Raw genomic sequence first — 7,574 nt, forward strand, 5'->3', positions numbered from 1 at the left:
AAGAGTGGTACTCTGATGTGTTGAATTTGCCCCAAACATAACGCTTTGTATTCAGGACATAAAGTTCATTTCTTTGCCACATTTTTTGCTGTTTTACTTTAGTGCCTTATTGCAAACAAGATGCATGTTTTGGAATATTTTTATTCTGTACAGGTTTTCTTCTTTTCACTCTGTCATTTAGGTTAGTATTGTGGATAACTACAATGTTGTTGATCCATCCTCAGTTTTCTCCTATCACAGCCATTAAACTCGTAACTGTTATAAAGTCACCATTGGACTCCTGGTGAAATACCTTAGTGGTTTCCTTCCTCTCCAGCAACTTAGTTACAAAGGACGCCTGTATCTTTGTAGTGACTGGGTGTATTGATACACCATCCAAAGTGTAATTAATACCTTCACCATGCTCAAAGGGATATTCAATGTCTGAGATTTCATTTTTACCCATCTACCAATATACTGCGTGCACAATTAGGCAAATTGTATTCCTCTGGATTAATTCTATTGTTGAACAAACACAATGCTCTCAGTCAATCCAAAATGTTTTTGAACCTCAAACCTGAATGTTTAACAAAGGAAAAGTGAGTTTTGTCTTTCTCAGGGAAATATATGTGTGCACAATTATTAGGAAACTAAATTACAAAAATAATTTCTCTCAACTCACTTGCTTATTCTCAATTTTTAGAGTAAGTATAACAGATAAGTAACGCAAAATGACAATTATATAACATTTTTGGCCTCTCAAAAAATATTCAGTGACCAATATAGCCACCCTTATTTTCAATAACTGCCATGAGCCTTCCATCCATGGAGTCTGTCAGTTTCTTGATCTGTTCACGATCAATTTTCACTGAAGCAGCAACCACAGCCTCCCAAATGCTGTTCAAAAAGGTGTATTGTCTTCCATCACTGTAAATCTCATGTTTGAGAAGGGCCCACAAGTTCTCAATAGGATTTAAGTCAGGTGAGGAAGGGGGCCAGGTTGTTATTCAGACATCTTTGAGGCCCTTGCTGGCTAGCCAAGCAGTGGAGTACTTGGATACGTGTGATGGAGCATTGTCCTGCATAAAGATCATGGCCTTCTAGAATGCTGAGGACTTCTTCCTGTACCACTGTTTGACGAAAAAATCTTCCAGAAACTGGCAGTAGGTTTGGAGTTGAGTTTCAGTCCATCTTCAACCCGAAAAGGTCCAACTACCTCATCCTCAATGATAGCAGCCCATACCAGTACCCCTCCTTCACCTTGCTGGCACCCGACTCAAAGTGGTGCCCTGTGTCCATTACTGATCCAGCCACGGGCCCATCCATTTGGTCCATCAAGAGTCACTTTCATTTCATCTGTCCATAAAACCTTTGAAAAATCTGTCTTCAGGTATTTCTTTGCCCAATCTTGACGCTTCAACTTGTGAATCTTATTCATCTTGTTTCAGCCTTCTTGACCTTGGCCATGTCTCTGAGCACTTGACACCTTGTACTTCTGAAGAATCCAGGTAGGTTGCAGTTCTGGAATACGGTGGCACTGGAGGATAATGGGTTCCTGGTAGTTTGACGTTTAATTCTTGTCAAGTCTTTTGCAGTTCATTTGCGCCTTTTCTTCCACATGCATTTTTTTGGATCCCAGTTGACTATTCGCAACAAAACGTTTGAATGTCCGGTGGTCACACCTCAATAGTTTAGCTATTTAAAGAGTGTCGCATCCGTCTGAAAGGCATTTTACATTTTTGTTTTTTTAGTGTCAATTAAATTTCTTTTTTGGCCCATTTTACCTGAGGTAATGAGGCTGCCTAATAATTATGCACACATTGATATAAGGTGTTATTCACTTTCGCCACACCCTCCCTCATTACACAAATACATATCACCTGAAAATGATTAAATCCAATAAGCATTCAAGTTTATATGGTTTGGAGTTCGAAAATGTGAATAGAAACAATGATAAGATCAGAATACTCACTTGCCTAATAATTGTGCAGGCAGTGTAGGTGTGGCATTGGAAAACCTCCCTGGTTTTTGTGGCTGAATCTGTTCTAAATTCACTGCTCGACTGCGGGACCTGACAGAGAAATGTATGTATGGGATACAGAGATGAGGTAGTCGTTCAAAAATCATGTTAAGCACTTTTATTGCACACAGAGTGAATCCATGTAACTTGTTAAGCAATCTTTACTCCTGTACTTATTTAGGCTTGCCATAACAAAGGGGTTGAATACTTATTGACTGAAGAAGTTTTAGTTTTGAATTTTATATTAATTTGTAAACATTTCTAAATTCATAATTCCACTTTGACATGATGGGGTATTGTGTGTAGGCCAGTGGCACAACATCTAAATGTAATCCATTTAAAATTCATGCTGTAAAACAACAAAATGTGGAAAAAGTCAAGGAAGGGGTGTGAATACTTTCCGAATGCACTGTATGGAGGAAAAAACGGACAAACTTAACGCCAACACCTGCTGTAGATATACGGTGCCTTCAGAAAGTATTCACACCCCTTCCTTGACTTTTTCCACATTTTGTTACGTTAAAGCCTTATTCTAAAACAAATTCAATAGTTTTTTCCCCCTCATCAATCTACACACCATACCCCATAATGAAAAAGCAAAAAGTGTTTTTAAAAAAAAAAATTAATATATTTTTTTTACATAAGTTCTCAGACCCTTTACTCAGTACTTTGTTAAAGCACCTTATGCAGCGATTACAGCCTCGAGTCTTCTTGGGTATGGAGCTACAAGCTTGGCACAACTGTATTTGGGGAGTTTCTCCCATTCTTCTCTGCATATCCTCTCAAGCTCTGCCAGGTTGGATGGGGAGCCTCGCTGCACAGCTATTTTCAGGTCTCCCCAGAAATGTCCTTGTGTGGCTGAGCCACACAAGGACATTGAGACTTGTCCCAAAGCCACTCCTACGTTGTCTTGGCTGTATGCTTAGGGTCGTTGTCCTGTTGGAAGGTGAACCTTTGCCCCAGTCTGAGGTCCTGAGCACTCTGGAGCAGGTTTTCATCAAGGATCTCTCTGTACTTTGCTCCGTTCATCTTTCCCTCGATCCTGACTAGTCTCCCAGTCTCTAATGCTGAAAAACATCCCCACAGCATGATGCTGCCACCACCATGCTTCACCACAGGGATGGTGATAGGTTTCCTCCAGATTTGACGCTTGGCATTCAGGCTAAAGTGTTCAATCTTGGTTTCATCAGACCAGAGAATCTTGTTTCTCATGGTCTGAGAGTCCTTTAGGTGCCTTTTGGCAAACTCCAAGCAGGCTGTCACTCTACCCAAAAGGCCTGATTGGTGGAGTGCTGCAGAGATGGTTGTCCTTCTGGAAGCTTCTCCCATCTCCACAGAGGAACTCTGGAGCTCTGTCAGAGTGACCATCGGGTTCTTGGTCACCTCCCTGACCAAGGCCCTTCTCCCCAGATTGTTCAGTTTGGCCGGGAGTATCGTTCAGCCTGTAGGTGGGGCAGACATGAGATGAGTGACTTTGCTGTGGAAGGTGAGGTGGCACTATGCTAGAGCTAGTCACTCTGCTCTCTCAGGTCCATTTCATTTTAAAGTGTCTACATGCGTATTCTATAAACATTCAATTTGAGTTGTTGTCTTTGTGTGTCTTGCAGTCCCCACCCAAGAGTCAGGTGAAATGCTCAGTCCTGTGGTTTAACATGTCCTGCTGTACTGAGGGTTTCCAGAATGCACTGCACACAGGTGACTGCAATGCCCTGAGTGTGTCCGACACTTCCTGTCACCTGACCCTACCCCCACAGGTACAGACTCTGACTATATTTGACCATTGATGTCAATACCTTTGCAAAATAGTAAGATGATAGCATTGTGCAGGAGTCTATATCTTGATATGAAGTTGAACAAATGCCCAGAAACTTGCATAGTTTTAGTTGTATTGTGTCCAATGTGTATGCAATGTAAAATGATACATATGTCTTACTGATGGTATGATCTCCCAGCACCCAAGGCGTTATTTGGTGATGTGATCAGGAAAAACTCTGGGCCCTACCTTTTACAGTATGTGTTGTATGCCCAAAGACTTGACATACAAGAATGAGCTGTTGCATGGAATGACATTCTAAACATGGGTGGGAGTATTGTTGTTGTCAGAGGGCGTGTGGCCGGAGCTGTGCTACAGCTAGACTGTGAGGCCTGAGTATGGTGCAGAGACTGGGTAGGACAAGCCTACACCAGGCAAGGAGGTAAAATATACACACACACAGCACAGACCTAATGTATGTCCTAGGCTTTAGCTCAGCTCATTCATTGATTTGTCAGTAGCTGTCACCATAATGAATACATTTTTATGTGGATGTATTGTATTCCTTTATACTCACCCTCTTACACTGACTCTTCAGCCCACTCTGCTGGCCCAAAGGCAGTGGTGCAGAACCTGAGCAGAAGTTGTCCTGCAGTGGGAGTCTGTTCCTCTGGAGCAGAGGCATGGCTTCAGCTGCAACTACAGCCTCTAGTCCAGATTGAAGAGGAAATCCTGAGGTTGTAGTTACGGCTGTGGTACCAGTTGAGTGGTTTGTCTGGACTGTACAGGATCCACATGGAAGGAGTCCTGCTGGTCCAACGGCTGTAGGTGAGGACTAAGACAGGCAGAGATGTTGGAACTATTCTATTGACTTACCTCCATTGGAGTAGACAGTTGTTCATCCATATGTGTGTGTTTATGTGCACTTGTGCATGTGTTTGTGGATGTTAATCCATATGTGTGTCTGTATGTTCCAATCCAGAGGGCATCGATTCAGTGGACACCATCCTGCTGTGCTCACTGTCCTGATACTGCTGACCTGCCTACATTGGAGACAGAGGTGAGAGAGAAGCCTAGATGGCCTGCAGTGCAACTCTCCCCATGTCTTATCAGCCTGCTGCATTCTACCAGACCCACATGTTTCCTTGGCTGATTAGCAGCAGACTGCAGACTGGCCTCCACTTAGTCTGAGAGTCTGATAACAGTGTCTGTTCTCTGCAGGATAAAGCAGAAACTCTGACCCCGCACATAGTAGCCTGTCAACCTGGAACTCCGAGACTAAATACACCACAGTCTTTTTCACTGAGGGGGTAGGTACTTTTGAATGCCAGATAGCAAAATGGGACTGTGCACTACAAAATGGAAAAACACAGATCCACTACACATATCTGTAGACAAATGCTCTCGTTGAAGATCTCTGGAAGTCAAAAGAAACTACACAGAGTAGGACTCATTTTGTGAAAGTATTATTTTCATTGATTACTCTGTGTTGCACTTTAATGCTATTGTTAGTCTAACCAATATTACATGTTTAAAGTTATTATTATAATTTCAAATACAGCCCCATTGTCCCCACTCACCCAGTAGGGGGCAGAAACCTATTGATTTTGAATGCACAATGAACAAAAATATAAATGCAACATGTAAAAAAAGGGTTGGTCCCGTGTTTCATGATCAGAATTTTTTTTATTATTTCTTTCAATTATTTTGCACATCGGTGTTAGTGAGTGTCTCCTTTGACAAGATAATTCATTCACCTGACAGGTGTTGCATATCAAGAGGGGGGGGGGCTGAGGAGTATTTCTGTCTGTGTAATAAATCGGATTTTATTTGTCACATGCGCCGAATACAACAGGTGTAGGTAGACCTTACAGTGAAATGCTTACTTACAAGCCCTTAATCAACAATGCAATTTTAAGAAAAATACCCCCCCCCCAAAAAAAGGCATAAAAGTAACAAATAATTAAAGAGCAGCAGTAAAATAAGGCCCTATTGTGGGGAAAACGAATTCTCATTGGCTGGGCCTGGCTCCCCATTGGGTGGGTCTGGCTCACCAGTGGGTGGGCCTATGCCCTCCAAGGCCCACCCATGGCTGCACCCCCTGCCCAGTCATGTGAAATCCATAGATTAGGTCCTAATGAATTTATTTCAATTGATATTTCCTTATATGAACTGTAACTCAGTAAAATCTTTGAAATTGTTGCATGCCAGTATAAGTGATAGTACCATTTCTTAGGATGTCTGATCCCTGGCTGCTATATTTTGAAACTGTATTTAGTGTCCTTGTTTTTCTATCAGATTTCCTGAGTTTGTTTCTGTTATAACACACTCAGGTTTTCATTGCGTCTTACTGTGCTTTCTGGCAAAGTCAAAGTGCAAGGCCACATGAAAAGTACTTCAAAATATATGAATCATATATATAAACTTTTACAAATATATGCTGAAATATCGTCTTATCTACTGATGCATGTCTAACTCCTGGTATTTAGCTACTCCTGTGTTATAAGAGAGGCGAGAAGGGTGTCATGCCAGGCTAGAACATAAGCCTAGCCCCAGTCTAGTCCTAATGAAGAAACAGAAATCCTTCAATTATCCCAGCTCCTTGGAGTCCTGCTTTTGCTTGGTAATGTTAATTATACAGTCCCAGCAGGATTTGTAAAAGTAATTTTGCTTTTGTAAGATTGTAAGTTTTGTCCTGTTTCGCAGAGTATTAATGTTTCCACATACTGAGCCCATTACTCACCGTGGGTCCACCCCGCTTTGATTAATGCCCACAACTAAATGTCACATTTACACCCAATTTCGTTTTTACTACCCAACGTCAACCGGCCAACTCCAGTCGTGTGAGTCAGCATCCCTGGGGCTTTTTTTGTTGTTGTTGAGGATAGCATGTTTTTAAATACTGTACAGCCTACTGAATTAAGGGTCAGGCACTGTATAGAAATCTATGCACATGTTATTCAAGTAAGCAATATTGACCCAGGACAGGGAATCTAGGCATGGGGTGTAGAGCTGGGACGATTAAACGATCCACCCGACCATACCGATCACTTATCGCAGGCATTTTGCTGATATCGTTCTTTACGTTAAGTAGCCTATACTAGAGAAATGTTTGAAATGAAACAAGTTTGCTAATATGGATGATGGCACAATTGATGGCTAAAACCATCAACCTAGTAGGAGTAGTTTAAAGGATAATAAATAAATAAATCCGGGGGGCACATTGTTATAAACTTATCGTCCTATTTATTGTTATTGCATCAATTCAGGCAATTTATCGTAATATCCATATCGCCGAGCTCTAACGGGGTGGCCGCTGAGGTCTGTAGCCTACTGGCTAGAGTCGATAGATTTTGGTTATGTCATGATTGAATATAAGATATTGTTATTGCCATGTTTGGAGTGATAAATTATTACTTGCCTTGAATGCCCTCAAGACAATATCATATAACAACTCTAATTAAGATATAAAACATTATTTATCACACGTGTCAACATGAATGTAGTACCATGGGTTTCCCCCAAATTCCCAGTAAGTTTACACTGATCTATGGAAATACTATTACATTTCCCCAAAGTTGTATGGCTAATTTATCAATCAATACACAGTACAGTGAAGTACATCCGCCATACACAAATCAGCTGCTGTCCACTGTAGGCTACTCAAATTAACTACAATACAGACTTCTGCTCAGCTTTCTTTTATTATTGCTGTCAGTGTCAATTATTACATTCAAATTTGGAGCAGATAATGTAGGCCTACTATTCGACGTCAGATTGTGGGAGTAAAAAACTGCAAGGAAGTGGGAAGGAGGGATCTGT

The 7,574-nt window shown here is 41.4% G+C and overlaps 1 long non-coding RNA gene across 1 annotated transcript; it reads left to right on the forward strand.

The window, feature by feature from the left end:
- The first annotated feature begins 4,406 nt into the window (after positions 1 to 4,406).
- Positions 4,407 to 5,796, forward strand: LOC123724391 (uncharacterized). Its single transcript, XR_006756919.1, has 3 exons — positions 4,407 to 4,580; positions 4,735 to 4,812; positions 4,974 to 5,796. It is a non-coding gene; the product is annotated as an uncharacterized lncRNA (long non-coding RNA).
- The last annotated feature ends 1,778 nt before the right edge of the window (positions 5,797 to 7,574 follow it).

This window comes from Salmo salar, chromosome ssa10 (assembly GCF_905237065.1).
Source record: "Salmo salar chromosome ssa10, Ssal_v3.1, whole genome shotgun sequence".
In the NCBI taxonomy this organism is placed as follows: domain Eukaryota; kingdom Metazoa; phylum Chordata; class Actinopteri; order Salmoniformes; family Salmonidae; genus Salmo; species Salmo salar.